The sequence below is a fragment of the Camelina sativa genome, chromosome 13, assembly GCF_030686135.1.
Source record: "Camelina sativa cultivar CO46 ecotype springtype chromosome 13, ASM3068613v1".
In the NCBI taxonomy this organism is placed as follows: Eukaryota; Viridiplantae; Streptophyta; class Magnoliopsida; order Brassicales; family Brassicaceae; genus Camelina; species Camelina sativa.
This window is the reverse complement of record NC_141892.1, coordinates 11267697-11284367: the sequence shown is the minus strand read 5'-3', so window position 1 is coordinate 11284367 and position 16671 is coordinate 11267697. Positions and strand designations below refer to the sequence as shown.

The 16671-nt window shown below is 38.3% G+C and overlaps 1 non-coding gene and 2 pseudogenes across 2 annotated transcripts; all 3 read left to right on the top strand.

Moving 5' to 3' along the window:
- The first annotated feature begins 3593 nt into the window (after nt 1-3593).
- LOC104738162 (cytochrome P450 71A14-like) lies at nt 3594-5464 on the top strand (annotated as a pseudogene). Its single transcript, XR_015577606.1, has 4 exons — nt 3594-3983; nt 4073-4571; nt 4653-4936; nt 5020-5464. The product of XR_015577606.1 is annotated as a cytochrome P450 71A14-like (transcript).
- A 1672-nt stretch (nt 5465-7136) lies between these two features.
- Nucleotides 7137-8788, top strand: LOC147929397 (uncharacterized; annotated as a pseudogene).
- A 7551-nt stretch (nt 8789-16339) lies between these two features.
- On the top strand, nt 16340-16446 carry LOC147929396 (small nucleolar RNA R71). The gene has a single exon (XR_015579069.1). It is a non-coding gene; the product is annotated as a small nucleolar RNA R71 (small nucleolar RNA).
- The last annotated feature ends 225 nt before the right edge of the window (nt 16447-16671 follow it).

Below are 16671 nucleotides of genomic sequence, written 5' to 3'. Positions count from 1 at the left end.
GTTGAGTTGTGGTTTGGGTTGGTTTCATTAAATAGTACATGATACTTAATTATATAATGTATTTATTATTATATAAAAAAAAAAGGATCCGATTGTTTCACCTTCATAGTTGGTGCTTTGTCATTTGAAAACATAGGTTTCAATTAGTAACCATGATATATGAAAAGAACAAATAGAAATGTGATATTACTCTTCATTCATCAATTTTTTTACCATTTAGAAGTAATATTGTTTTCACATCATTCATCTATGTTCCTCACCAAATGAGAAACAATATACTCCCCCTTCAAATTGATGAGGAACAAATGAAAAAAAAAAATGCATTATAAATCTTCCTTTTAGTTCGCGGGTGTTACACCTGAACCACCAGATCCAATTGAATCAAATCTCAGCCACGGTGGGTCTTAAACAACCATGAGACCCTGATGATCCGTGCCAATCTCTATTTGGGCTAACTACCAAGTTTTTTCCTCGGTTTCCGCCAAACCTAACACCTTAAATGTTTATTCCCACATTTTGAAAGATTATGTCATTCCTTGCTTTTCATATATACCACAGTATTAGATATTCATCATAATAGATAATCCATATTTTCATACAGAGAATATGTCGGAAAAATTCCTTCTTCCACAGGAATTTGAGATAGTTTCTAAGTTTGGCAAACTAGTAGATATTCAAACATTGCATGATTAATTAATTGATCAGTATCCTCACAACTACCACATCTCAGATAACAATCTATACCTTTTTCTAGTTTGATGTGACTGATATACACCCATGTGAAATAACAAATTAAGTGAATTATATAAAAAATTTTTTTGTTTTTGATTTTTTCCGATTCATGCTAAATGTGGGAGTCACATCCCACACACGATAGATAATCTTTGTGGTTAGAAATGAGTCAGATCTCAACAACAAATTTGTAGTATAAAATATGTATTATTAAGCTTCTTGCCTCGAAATCGTGTGTCCTTTTTGTGATTACAAAACCCTATATTTATACTAAAATATATAATAAATTTAGACATTAAACACGATTATTCTCCATAAATGTGTCTCTTTTGATCTTTGCAGTTATTTTGTACCGTTGAATCTCTATGTTGCCCAAATCTTCTTTCGAGCCGCGAATCCCGTTGCTTGACCCTGGACTCCTCATCTTGTGCACCTCGACGCCTGAGCTCCCCTTGACTCCCGAGCCGGACCATGTTAGCCTCGAGCTCTTCGATCCCCCCTAATGCTAATGACATGTGTCCTAAAGTCGGATCTAATTAAAGTTAATGCTCCGAGTCGGATCTGGGTTCACTGAAAATAGTTACGTGTGATAATTGTAAGAAGGTAGGACATAACAGTTACATGCATGTGGTAATTGTAAGAAGGTAGGACATAACAATTACATGTGATAATTGTAAGAAGGTAAGACATAACAGTACCACTCGCAAAAATGAACCTTTTGTTAATCAAGGACCATCACACAAACTTGGAAGGCCTCTTAAATGTTTTTAGTCCTCTATTAACATGTTGTGCGTAAGAACCTTTCTTAAGAGAATTTTTTTGTTTTACATGTAAACTGCTTTAATAAGACAGAATGATGAAGGCATCAACCCATATCGACCAAGAAAGCGTATTACTAGTCAATAACATCACATCCCTCAATTCCACCAACTTCGCTTAATCAATCTCAGAATATTACAGTATTTAACGTTGGTTAACAAGGCGTAGTAAAATGAGCTTGAAAATTTTGGGATACCGAAAAGTTTTTCGTAATTTAGTTAAAGAATTTTTATGAATTTTTTTCTAAATATATGAACCGCCACCGGTATGGGAAAAAAGATTATAATATCTTCGCATTGTTACAAAAAAAAAAGAAGTAAAAAAGATAAATAAAAAAAGGGGTAATTTATCTACTTCATAATGATATTGTTAGCTTGTGCAATGTGCTAGGACACGAGAAACCAAACCAAAATGCGGTTTTTCATATAGCCAAAGCTTACGAGAGCGCTGGAGGCAGTGTCGGCGATAGACACATGCAATGTGTGCATTTGCACTGGAATTATATTAAATTAAAATAAAAAGTAATGTATTTTAAGATCTAAAAAAAATTATAAATTTTTTTTCTATGTAATTAAAATCTATTTTCTAAAAATTAAATAGAAATCATAATTTTTTTAGCTATTTTTAAGCCGGTCCTCGTTGGAGGCAAGTGTCGCATTTGGTGTCATATCGAGGATGCGATGAACATATTTTTTAACGATGTGTCAATTTATAATGATCACCAACTGTATTACTTGATAGTTTTGTGTTCGCTTCTTCTTAAGAATTCATATTATATAAACGTATGAAATGCAAGGATGCATTCCATTCATGCAAGGATGCATTCTATTTCATGTGCATTCTCCATATGACATCTATTGAAACACTTGTCTCTAACTCTCTCATAAACTAACAACTCACGAGTAAGGTGGCAACAAATATTCTCTGCAGACCAGCACATATGGGTGATGTGAACCAATGCAAATTTGTTTTATTTTTTAAGTCTTCGACGCGTTCAAAACCAAGTTTAATAAATAAAAACTATTCTGGAAATTGTGGAAAATGTTCTATAACTTGGAAACCTGTTTTAGATTTTTCAAAAAAATTGAGTTCGTCAATAAATTTTAACAAAAAGACATTATAAACGTTTAATCTCAATAAAATTAAAGATCATTTAATTAAACACTAGTGTAAAGATATACATAACTAGGGATGTCAAACATGCCCGCCACCGCATCGACTGACCGCGACGATCTTGCTTTTTTCTGATTCGCTGCAGACCGGTCCGCCATGGGCGGCGGGCAACGTATCACAGTCAATGTCCGTTCTGCTTAGCCTTGCAGACTAACAGGCATGCCCGCGGGCGTTAAAAATCATACTAACGAGCTTCACTAACATAACTTCAGATTCATCACAAATATACCAGATTCATTAGATTCATTGAAAAATCGAGTAGAATTAAAACTTAGTGGAAGGAAACGGAAAAAATTTCGGACTGACCGCATCCCCGCGGTCATAATTTGATCCGCAAACTAAATGGGTCGAGTCCGCGTGACCCACCAATTTTCGGGCATCAAATTACAAACCCATACCCGATCTGCTAAGCTACATAACGGGCCATGCCCGAGAGCTTAAGACCCGATTGACATCTGTATACATAACTTAATCTGAAACACCTCTTAAAAGTTTTTAATATTTTTTGAATTATAGTTTTTGGTTTTTGGATTTAAGATTTTGGTTTATCGTAGGAGACTAGCGCGCTTAGATGAACCAGGCTATGTCATAAGACTCATGACTGTCCATTTCACTCCCGTACGAACGGATGCCGCAACATCGACAACTATTTACCACATACTCATATGATTATATGATTTAAATTTATTGAATAAGAACAAATGATCCAAAGATTTATATTCTATTAAAATCTATAGTTGAATAACACCTTGTAATTGTCTAACGCATGGTGGAACAAACACCTGGTGGTAGTTAAAAAGTTTGCTTTTTCATTGTCACATAAATATATATATCAACGAGTGAGAAAAATTGAATGTAGATTTCAAAAGTACGAAATGGAAATGGTAATCATCTCTCTCTGCCTAACAACAATCCTAGCACTACTTCTCCTAACACGACTACTCAAACGAACCGCTACCAAAATCAACCTACCACCTTCTCCGTGGCGACTTCCTGTGATCGGTAACCTCCACCAGCTAAGCCTCCACCCTCACCTTTCTCTTCGTTCCCTAAGCTTCCGGTACGGCCCACTCATGCTCCTTCATTTCGGCCGCGTCCCGGTCATCGTAGTTTCCTCCTCTGAAGTAGCTCATGACCTCATGAAAACACACGATTTTAAGGTTGCAAACCGCCCGCAATTAAAAGTGGTCGAAAAAATTCTGAACGGTGGGAGAGACGTGGCCTTTTCCCCTTACGGAGAATATTGGAGGCATATTAAGGTACTTTGTTTATATATATATATATATATATATTAAGAGTAACATATAATAAGTAACTGATGAAAATATTAAATCTGTTTTGTGAGAAGAGTGTGTGCGTCATCCACCTACTAAGTAAAAAAATGGTACAATCCTTTGAAAAAGTAAGAGAAGAAGAGATAAGTCTAATGATGGAGAGTCTGGAGAAAGCGAGTTCTAGTACTTCACCTCTAAATCTAAACTAGCTTCTTATCACACTGACAAGCGATGTGACAAGTAGAGTTTCCTTGGGAAGAAAACATAGCAATGAGGAAAGCATGAGCGATTTCAAGAATCAAGTGAGGACAATCATGGAGCTTGTAGGCGGGTTTCTAGTTGGTGAATATATTCCTTGTTTGGCCTGGATCGATAAAATCCGTGGTCTTGATGATAAAGTGAAGCAAGTGAATGAAAAATTTGAAGGTCTTATGGACAAAGTGGTGCAAGAGCATGTAGATGCTGATAAACCAACACATGATTTAGTCGATATAATGCTATCCTTAGAAAGACAGAACAGAAATGGAATTGAAGTCTGACGAAGCGACATTAAGTTCATAATCTTGGTAAATGGTAACATTTATATATAAGCCATGAATACATAGGAATAACTTTCTTTATTTGGTTGGAACAATGAACTTTTTTATTCCTCAGGATATGTTTTAGGAGGAACGGCGACAACTTACGCACTACTAGAATGGATAATGACAGAGCTTATTAGACATCCGGAATGCATGAAGAAACTCCAAGACGAGATTCGCACTGAGGCAACGACGTTTAAACTATATAGATCACAAGAAGATGTTGAAGATATGAAGTACTTAAAATCAGTGGTTAAGGAGGTGCTACGGTTGCATCCGCCTTTACCATTACTAGTTCCGAGACTACTGACTGAAGATGTCAAAGTAAGAGGATGTGACGTAGCTGCAGGCACACAGGTGGTAGTTTTATTTTTCTTTTGCTTTTAGTCATTAAATCATGAATAAGCATTAAAAGACTACTGGAGGACATTTATATATAGGTGATAGTCAATGCATGGGCTATTCAACGAGACACTGTGTCATGGGGGATAGATGCAGAAGAGTTTAGGCCAGAAAGGCACTTAAACTCATCTTTAATTTGGATTTTCGGGGAACAAGCTTCGAACTCATTCCATTTGGATCTGGAAGAAGGATGTGTCCTGGGATCGGATTTGCGCTGGCTTTGGTCGAGGTGACACTAGCTAACCTTGTGAACCGATTCAACTGGAGGATGGATGTCCGAGTCTCCGGGGATGAATATGATCTAGCAGAAACGACAGGACTCGATGTTTGCCGCAAGTTTCCTCTTATTGTCTTTCCATCTCCGGCTTAATATAGTCCCCATGTTGTCACTCTACTCACTATGTACCTAAGTTATTAATTTGTGTAATTGAAATCGAATTTTTGTAACAAGTATCTAAGAAAATGGACATTAATTTCATAGTATCTCCTAATTTCTTTTTAGTTTTTAATGATTTTTTAAAAATTTAGATGCACTATATATTATATAGGTTAACCACCTTAGAATTTTATATTATACAAAAATTTTAAAAATATTTTTTATATGTTAAAATAAATTTTTAATATATCTTAGTATTAAACAATATCATCATATAATTTTGATATTTTACATTTAATTCGTCATCCATTATAAAATTACAAATTTATAACTCATTTTATCATATCACTAATAACACGTTTTAATAGATAAATAATAATAGAATAGATAATAAGATCTGCACCTGTTTATAAATAAACTAGGTTTAACTCGTGGTATACCACAAACAATTATTTAATTTTATTTATAATAATTTTTTATTTTAGCAGTATATAATTTAGTAATAAAATTATATATTTTTAATTTTTAATATTTTTATATTTAAGCGGTGATACAACTATTCTTAAAGTATTAGAATTTTATCAGGATAAGACACTAAAAATTACGAATTATAACTGTTTGTATAATTAATCAGAATAATATTTTTTATTTTTTTAAAATAATACTATATTATTGTTTTGTTTGATATATAATTATTTAATTTAACTGATTGTTTATTTTTCAGTGTATACAGTTTAATAATTGATTTTTCTACTTTTTATTTTATTTTGGGACACATATATAGAAAAACATTTTGCTAATAAGGAATTAAAGTAGAATTAATTAGTTTCTATATTAAAAAATTAATTTTATTAATTTATCATATTTTACTTATTTATAACCAAGAAATAAGCAAAATTTTATCAATTAGTTTCTATATAAAAAATTAATTTTATCAAGAAATAAGAATTAATTAGTTTCTATATAAAAAATTAATTTTATCAATTTATCATATTTTACTTAATTATAACCAAGAAATAAGCAAAATTTTAAATAAACAAAATTAAAAGGGTAGAACCCAAAATATACTTCAAAAATGTATATATAGATAATGTACATATAACTTTAGATTGTGATATTACAAATAATAGATTTAAGTTGTGATAATTATTAAAATGGTAAGGACTTATTATGTAAATTTTACAAATAAAATGTTATGTTAGCAAATATACTTCTGTTTTAACAATAAGGGATATTTATAACCAAAAAATCTTCCATTTTAATAATAAGAGATATTCATAACCAAAACATCACCCATATATTTTGCTAACAATAAATATTTTATTCGGATATTTTTCGGAAGATTTTTGCTTTGGGTTGAAGATTCATTTTTTGTTATTTTAATAATAGTCAATACTATCCCTAATAAACCTAATATCCATACTATCCCTAATACACCTAAATTTTTATAACCAAAATGTCACCTACATATCTATAACCAAAAATTATTCGTAAATCTATTATATATTATAGTCTACCAAAAACAATCATCTACTTCCAAAATAATAAAGTAGGGATTCTTTAAGTTACAATAATGCCTACTAAATTAAATAATATACGATTAATGAACGATGGTCAATATTAGGTCCTCAAAACTCTTCTTAATAATGGGTCAACATTTGTTAGAGATCCTCTCCGATATTCTCGTGAGATCAAATCTGTTTTGTAACTAAGTAGTCTTTATATAGATTGTATTCTCGACTTTGTAAAGGATAAGAAATACAAAAACTTTCATGTTATCAGAGCCAAGTTAGTCTAGCTTTCAATTTTTTTTCTTCCTTTCTCTTCTCTTTCTTTTATATTTTTTTAGCTTGTTCTTCTTTCAATGGCTGCTCAAGTTGAACGAGCATTTGGTGTCACCAACATCAAATCTCACATTTCTCAGATTCTTGATTTAGATGATCACAACTATGATGCCTGGAGAGAACTCTTTCTCACTCATTGCCTCACGTTCGATGTCTTAGGACATATTGATGGCTCTTCTGCTCCAGCAAATGCAAATGATCAAACTTGGCTGAAACGAGACGGACTTGTTAAGCTATGGATCTATGAAACTCTGTCTCAGCACGAGACATTTGGCTCCGCATAGAAAATCAGTTTCGTAACAACAAGGATGCGAGGGTCATGAAGATTGACAATGACCTGCGAACCATGGAGATTGGTGATCTGTCCATTCAAGCATATTGCCAATCCCTAAAGTCAATGGCAGATCTTCTCTCCAATCTTGATGCTCCAGTCAATGATCGCAATCTTGTGATGTACATGCTGAATGGACTCAATGAAAAGTTTGATAACATCATCAATGTTATCAAACACCAGAAGCCATTTCCATCCTTCGATGATGCCAAATCCATGCTCGAAGATGAAGAAAGCTCACAAGGCCATTGCTTCACATACGGCTCATGCCTCTGCTCCTACAGCTTTGGTCACGACAACCAACAATACCCAGAATCAGCAGAATCAGACTCAGCAGAGGAACAACAAACCATGGCGTCGAAACAATCGCTTTAACAAGGGTCGCAACAATTCTCCACAACAAAACAATCTCCCGCTGCAACAACAGAGACAACAGTTCCCTACGTGGGGGACATACTGGCCAAATCCATACAACCCATGGCAACAACCTCCGTTTGCACCATGGGCACAATACCCTCCAAATGTTCAAAACCGTGGTTTGCTAGGACCAGGTCCGAAACCAGCTAACACTCACAATGCAGAAGCTCATACTGCTGATCTACAACCGACTCGAGATTTTGCTGAGGCGTTCAACACCATGACACTTGCAGAACCAAACGAAGGGGATTGGTACATGGACACTGGTGCTACTGCACATTTAGCCTCCACACCAGGTACACTCCATTCTGTTTTTAATTTGAACACCACTAAATCAGTCATTGTTGGCAACGGTTCGTCTATTCCTGTTTCTTAATCTGGTCACACCACTCTTCCTTCTCTATCTCGTCCTCTTACTCTTCGTAACATCCTCATTACCCCTGCTACAATCAAAACTCTTATCTCAGTTCGAAAATTTACAACAAACAATGCTTGCTCTGTCGAACTTGACCGCTTTGGTTTTCTTGTGAAGGATCTTCTTGCACGAACGCCTCTGCTCCGCAGTGATAGTACTGGAGATCTTTATCCATTTCGACCCTCAAATAAAACAAGCTCTCCTTCTACTTGCCTTGTTGTTTCTCCTTCTCTATGGCACATGAGACTCGGTCACACCAATACCGAGACGTTAAAATCTGTGCTAGCTTCCAATAAATTTCTTTGTAATAAAACTAGCTTGACATCATCTTGTAATGCATGTCAATTGGGGGAACATGTAAAACTTCCTTTTCATAAATCAAATTTTGTTGCTTCTAAACCTTTTGAACTTATTCATTCTGATATTTGGACCTCCCCTATACCAAGTCTAAGTGATCTTCGCTACTATGTCATTTTTCTTGATGATTACTCACATTTTCTGTGGGTATATCCTATTCGAAGAAAAAGTGAAGTATTCGCAAAATTCCTGCACTTTTCTTCTTATATCAAAACTCAGTTTAATTCATCCATCAAATCCTTTCAATGTGACAATGGGGGAGAATACTCAAATACTTCCTTTCACATTACTTTAACACAAATGGTATACAGGTTCGTTTTTCTTGTCCCTATACTTCTCAGCAAAATGGGAAGTCAAAAAGGATGATAAGAACAATCAACAATACCATTAGAAATTTGCTCTTCCAGGCTCATCTCTCACCATCTTTTTGGGCTGAAGCTCTCCATACAACTACTCATCTCTTGAATATTTTGCCTAGCTCCTCAATTGACTTTAAAACTCCTTTCTCTGTTTTGTTCAAGAAAGCACCAACCTATGAGCATTTGAAAGTTTTCGGTTGTTTGTGTTACCCAAACTTGAACAATTCAACAAAACACAAACTTTCACCTCACTCCACGCCTTGTATCTTTCTTGGCTATCCAATTTAACATCGGGGATATAGATGTCTGGATATAACTGCAAACAAAATAATTATATCCAGGCATGTTATAATCGATGAATCTATCTTCCCAGCCGATGTTAAAGATCCAAAAGATCAAACTGTTTATGACTTTCTAGAGCAGGTTGATGAGCCTTCAGCAATGTTCAGAGATATCCTTCAAACAAATATCTAACAACAACTACCTACAACAACTCAACAGCTGGTTCCTGTTGTTTCTCAACCTCCTCCTCCTCTAGTTCAACCGGCTACGGTAGCTTCGTCCCACCCTATGACCACTAGAAGCAAAGCAGGAACTAGAAAGAAAAAATAAACTATCTCTCTTCTCACCACCACCACCATATCTCCTCTCCCCAAAACACACAAACAAGCCTTAGCAGACCATAACTGGAACCCAGCATTGACTGATGAATATGATGCTCAAATTAAAAATAAGACCTGGAATTTGGTACCACCACCAAGTAATGCTAACATTGTCAATTCTATGTGGCTGTTTAAGCATAAACTCAAGAAGAAGGTGTCGATTTTTTTGAAACATTTGCACCAATAGTTAAACCTGCAACCATACGATCTGTTCTACATGTAGCAGTTGCCAAAGGCTGGGGAACAAAGCAACTGGATGTAAAAAATGCTTTCTTGCATGGAGATCTAGAGGAATATATGGGCTAAAACAAGCTCCAAGAGCTTGGAATGCAAGATTTAAAAAGGTTGTGTCGAAGCTTGGGTTCAGTATGAGCAAGAGTGACAACTCTCTGTTTGTGTATAAACAGGGCAGTGATATGGCTTACCTCCTATTGTATGTTGATGACATTATACTCACTGCTTCAAGACAAACTCTCATTGATTCATTCACGGAGTCTCTCAAAAGCGAGTTCCCAATAACCGATGGTGGCCGATTAAGTTACTTTCTCGGGGTCAAGGTAGAGTATAACAAAGCTAGGATTCTACTTTCTCAATCACATTATACAAAGTCGATAATAGCTAAAGCTAAAATGCAAGACTGCAAACCAGTGGCGACTCTAGTGGATGTCAACTCCAAGCTCACGGCTGAGTGTGGAGAAAAGATTCAAAACCCAATAGAGTATCGAAGCTTAGCAGGAGCTCTGTAATATTTGACATTCACTAGGCGGATATCACATATGCAGTACAGCAGATATGCTTGTTTCTGCATGATCCCAGAGTTCCACACTTTCAAGCTTTAAAAAGGGTCATCCGGTATCTTCAAGGCACACTAACTCATGGTCTGCAACTTTATAGAGGTACAGTTGGTTCTCTAACTGCTTATACTAACTCAGATTGGGCAGGTTGCTCTGACACAAGACACTCAACATCGGGTTACTGTGTCTATCTCGGCGAAAACTTAATCTCCTGGTCATCCAAAAGACAACAAACGGTGTCACGTTCTAGTGCTGAATCAGAATATAAAGGAGTGGTGGCTGAAACTTGTTGGATAAGGAACCTTCTGTTGGAAATGCATATACCGATTCGCTCTGCAACGTTAGTCTATTGCGATAATATCAGTCCGGTTCAACATCAAAGGACTAAACATATCGAGATTGATCTCCACTTTGTTCGGGAGAAGGTGGCACTTGGACAGGTGAAGGTCCTACACGTTCCTTCTTCCTTGCAATTTGTGGACATTTTTACATAGGGTCTCCCGACAATGTTGTTCAACGAATTCAGGTCCAGTTTAACCGTCCGGTGTCCCGACGATTTCACTGCGGGAGGGTGAACGATGGTCAATATTAGGTCCTCAAAACTCTCCTCAATAATGGGTCAACATTTGTTAGAGATCCTCTCTGATATTCTCGTGAGATTAAATCTGTTTTGTAACTATGTAGTCTTTATATAGAATGTATTCTCAACTTTGTAAGGGATGAGGAAATACAAAGACTTTCAATTAATAACCGTTATGGTAATGAATTAATGTGTAAAACACAAATTAATGTGTCAATTAAATTTCGTATAAGCTTAACATTTTCCACGCAGTTTCGACCCATCAGCTTGTGTAATGTGTTATTCAAGATTATTACTAAGACAATGGTGGAACGGTTGAAGGGGGTTGTGTCAAAGCAGGTGGGCCCTTGATAACACAGAGTTTTAAACCCTATTTTCCTACTGCAAGTGCACAGCAAAGAAGTAGTACTTAGGGGTCGAATCCCACGAAGACCAAGTTTTACTCTATGGTTCTATTGGTTCAATTTCAAGCTAAGACAATTCAAAGTTGGGTTTGTTTGGTAACAGTAACGCGATTAAAACTGTATAAAAAGGCAATAAGCAAAACACTAGATCAGAGGTAATTCTCGGGAATTTCAGAGATAGCAACTAAACAACTATTCAGGGCATAGATTAAGTACCAGTCTAGAACTCAAACATAAATATAAACTGATCCACTGTCGTGGCATCAATAACTCTATCTGATCGATTTTGTGCGGAAACGCGGAGCACGTGCTCAGACATCCGGAGCACATGCTCGGCGGTCCATAAACCCTAAACTGTCGTTTGAGCCCAGAATCGCAGACAAGCATTAAAGAACAGGAATGATAAGTTCACAAATCACCTACACATCAACTTTCGCAGGTCTAGGATAATTTGCCCACTAATGTCTTTTCTAGCAACCTATTACACTTTTGATGAATAGATAAACCTAAAATCATAGATTGGGTGATCAAATCAACCTAAGCATTAAGACTAACAATAGTGAAGACAATCGATTATATAAAGCCCTATTTGTGTTCTGTTGCTAACCCATGAAACCCCCTTGAAACCCCTAATCTAGCAAAGAAAACTACTCAGACATAGAGAAATGAATCATAGCAAAAGATGAGAAATTCAATGACATAAAAATAAAAAGGGTTCAGAGTATGCTTCACAAGGTGGCCGCTCTTCCTCTCCCTCACAAAACGTCGCTCAAAAACCAAAAAGAAAAGTATATTTTCTCTCCTAAAAACCCTAGGTTAAATAGCATACAAGTAGAGAAAAATAAGGAAAGAATCCAAATCAAATCTCCCTATTAAAAATCGATCTCCTCCCTCTTTCTCTCACAAAGGATCGCCTAAAATAAGGGGAATTAGGCAGGGAATCGGCGCCTAGATGCTTGCCACGTGTCGTCATGAATCCGTAGAGTTGGGAGCATGTGCTCGGAAATCGGGAGCATGTGCTCCTGGGTCTAAAATCAGCTTTTCTGCTTCAATTCAACTCCTTTCTGCTCTGATTGCTCCTGCTGTTCCAATCCTTGCTTTTAGCTTCCTAGCCTCTTATTATAACCTGAAAAGGACTCAAACAACTATAAAACTATCAAATAAACAGGGTCAAAGTGAGTCAAAACTGTAACATATCAACTCCCCCGGACTTAGATCTTTGTTTGTCCTCAAACAAACTCAAACCAAGCGCCAAGAGAGCCAAGGTGGGAACTCGCAAAAATCTCAGAAACCGTGAGTAGACCATGACCTGCAGACCACATGTGTTAGAACAAGCTATACCAAAAACTTCTCCAGCAAACATCTCCAAAACCAGAACCATAATTGGCAATCAAACCCAGAAAAAGATCACTTTCCAGACAAAGACTCTTTACATTCAATTAAAATTGGCGTGAGCTTCTCATTAAGGGCATTAAGCTAGTGAAATCGAGGCTTGGTAGATAAAAGGCTGTTTTAATGGTGGAGCTATAGAGTGTTTAGGGGTTACCATTACTTCGAAAGAGATGCAGGATATCGCACAAAATGGTAAGGGAGAGTGGACTCATTGATGTCCACAACCTCTAATCGCTCTCCTCTTCTTATCTTCTCAAACTCAGCCTCTCTTTTCTCCTCAGGTTACAACGCATGCTCGGGGGTGTGTAACACTAGCTCTGGTCCCTTTCCATCATCCTTAAACGTTTTTTTTTTTTTTTTTTTTTTTTTTGTTTTTTTTGATGAGACATATGAAGGATGATGGGGGATCTTCTTCTGATATTGCCCCAGGAGCATGCGGACCGTATCCTAGGCTCTCTCTCTGCTCAAAACAACTCGCGGACTCGGATTTATATAATTTCGGAGCAGGTGCTCGCTGGGTTGGAGCACGTGCTCTGTCCGTCCGGCTTTTTCCTCTTTGGTTCTCCAGCAAGAGCGAGTTAGAGATTGTGTCAGTCCTGCTCTCCCCGACCGTTTTGCACATAGCTGCACAGAATGAAAAAATAAAAATACAAGTGCAAGTGGTTTGAAAAGAGTTTAGGCTCGGGGTGGGTACTAACTTAAAATGAGCTAGCTATTCAGGATCAGCAAGATTGGCAAAATGAATAAGAAGTCCTGAATATGTGACACATTCCCTATCCTAATGCCCAAAACGAGAAGAATTTAAATCCGGTTAGGTTCCAATAAAGTAGAGTCTAAGTCTTTCCGGTGAGACCTTAATGGGATGAAGCTTTTCTGGCCAGGAGAAGGGTCTGAATGTGAAGAGGTATTAGCTCGTCTCTGTACTCTTAGTTCTGCAACAATGGTCACTAGGAAACGGTCAAACTCACAAATGGTTAAAAACATCACAGATTTCGGTCCTAATTCCCACAAGTTTTGGTTCGACTCACATGACAAACAGACTCAATAAAAAGAAAAATAAAGAAAACAAAGGTCATAGGTGACCCTCCCCCGGACTTACTTCACACCGTCCCCGGTGTGAAAATAAGCCAAAGAGAGACCTAGACAAGAAGAAAAATAAAGATAACAACAAAAAATGAAAAGAAAATAAGGCGGATAGAACAATGATGGTGTGTGTAACCGTGATCAGACGTCGGAATCGTCTGGGCTCTCGCTCTCCGAACGGGCAAGGCGGCGCCTCCGACGTGGTGGATAATAAAGCAATTTAGTCTCAAAAATCACTGAAATCGGTCTGGGCTTGGTGGGCATGGGCCTGAAATTCATTAAACTTACCTGGCCCAATCGCTCTTCTCTTTTTTTTCTTTTGTTTTTAGTTTGCCGAGCATTTGCATCGGGTTGCTCGCGTCCTGCGAGCATGTGCTCCACATCTTTTTTTCTTTTTTTCGCAGTTTTCCGAGCATGTGCATCGGGTTGCTCGCGTCCTGCGAGCATGTGCTCCGCATCTTCTTCCAACATTCCTTCTGCCTTTGTCAAGGCAACCTCCAACGGGTCGAGAGTGAGAACTTCATCGGTAACCTCATGTGCAACCTCTGAACCATCATCAACCACAAAATTCTGACCATCTATCATAGGTTTCTTGAGCAGCTTATTCATCTCAAACCTTACAATCATATCCCCCAGCTGGAGATCGATCGCTCCCCCTCGCACATCTATAATCGCACCAGCTGTGCATAAGAATGATCTACCTAAGATCAGGGGGTCACGTGGTTCTTCTTCAAGTTCCAGAACCACAAAGTCTGCTGGTACAAGCGTGTCCCCTATCTGGACATGTAAATCCTCCAACACTCCTATGGGGCGCTTGGTGGATCTATCCGCGAATACTAACGAAATCCGTGTAGACTTGAACTTCGTGTATCCCAGCCTTTTAGCCACTGAATATGGCATAAGGTTCACACTGGAACCTAGATCACAGAGGGAGTTTGCAAAAATCGTTTTACCGATTCTCACGGATAAGACAAATCGCCCTGAATCATCTCTCTTCTTTAGCACTTTGTTTTGCAGCACAGCACTGCACTCTCTTGAAACCATCATCACGTTCTCTTCCTATGACACTCTCCCAGAAACCAACCCTTTCACATATCTCTTTAAAGCAGGTATCATCTGAACAGCTTCAGCTAGGGGTAGTTTTACCGTCAATTCTCTCAACATCTCCTTGCACTTTGCATCCTCCAAATCCTTGCGAGATTTCTTAGGAAGAACAGGGTAAGGAACCCTAGGGGTGTACACGCGCGCAGGACGTACCTCAGTTGGAACGGTCTGATCGGGAGTCGGGAGCACGTGCTCGCTGGATGGGAGCACATGCTCGCCGGATGCTTCGGCTTCTTTTTGACTCAACGGTGGAGTCTCAGCAGCATGTTGAGGAAGGTATTCTTCAGCAATACCCTTGCCCTTGTCAATCCTAGCGGATGGTGCTTCTCTAGGGGGTAACTTCTTTTCTCCCCTTAGCTCAATCGCATAGACATACTCGTTCCGCGGGTTTGCTTCCCCTTTTCCGGGCAGAGTCCCAGGAGTTCTTTTCACGGCTTCAGCAGTCTGTGCAACCTGAACATCAAGCTTCTTCACATGTGACATCACTGCCTCATACTTCCCATTAAGGTCATTGTACATGGTATCGACCTTAGCGTTGATTTCCACTGAAGCTTTTTGTTGATTCACCAAGAGTTGTTGCATCATGTTTTTCAGCTCATCCTGAGAGCTGCTAGCAGATGAAGGTCCCAACTGCTGGTTGGTGTAAGGCAGTGCTTGCTGAGCACTTGTATATGCCTGCTGGTTCCCCCCTTGGAAACGGTTTTGAGTGGGCACAAACTGTTTACCTTGGAAGTTGTTTGAGAAGGTTTTCTGATAACTCATCTGATTCTGAGCTCCTTGCTGCGGATACACCTGATCCTGAGGATTCTCCACGTTGGTGCTTCTGTAGGACAAATTCGGATGGCTTCTGTAGTTCGGGTTGAAACCCCTGTTCTGCACAAAACCTTGCCCACTCACATAATTAACCTCCATTGTTTCATCCTCTCCATCAAAAATCTCCTGAGCTAGCGGCATGTCTTCGGTCTCATCGACAAAATGGACAGTTTTCTGGCTCCCCTTCAGAAGAAGGTTCACCTTGGCTGTCAACTCATCAATCTTTTGCGTATCGACACTGTTGACCTTCACGGACCTGTCATACTCAGGGGCCTTGTTGCTGGAGCTTGCAGCTAGGTTCTCAATCAACTGATATGCTCCTTCCTTAGACTTTGTCATAAAATCCCCATTGCTGGCCGAGTTGAGAACGTTTCTGTAGTCCCAGTTAACTCCATCATAGAAAATGCCCAGGATCTGTTCATCACTGAATCCATGGTGCGGACACTCTCTACGGTACTCTTTGTACCTCTCCCAAGCCTCGCAGAAGGCTTCTCCAGTGTGCTGTTGGAACGATGAAATCTTGTTCCTGAGGGCAGCGGTCTTAGCCTTGGTGTAGAAATGGTCCAGAAACGCAGACCTACACTGTTCCCATGATGTCAGAGACCCAGGTGGCAATGACTTCAGCCAACGTGAAGCTCTATCCGCAAGAGAGAAAGGAAAGAGCTTGCACTTCAGAAAGCCTGGCGGTATCCCATTTGAACCAGTGGTGCTACATATCTCCTCAAAATTCTCGATGTGGTCCATCGGAATCTCAGCTGG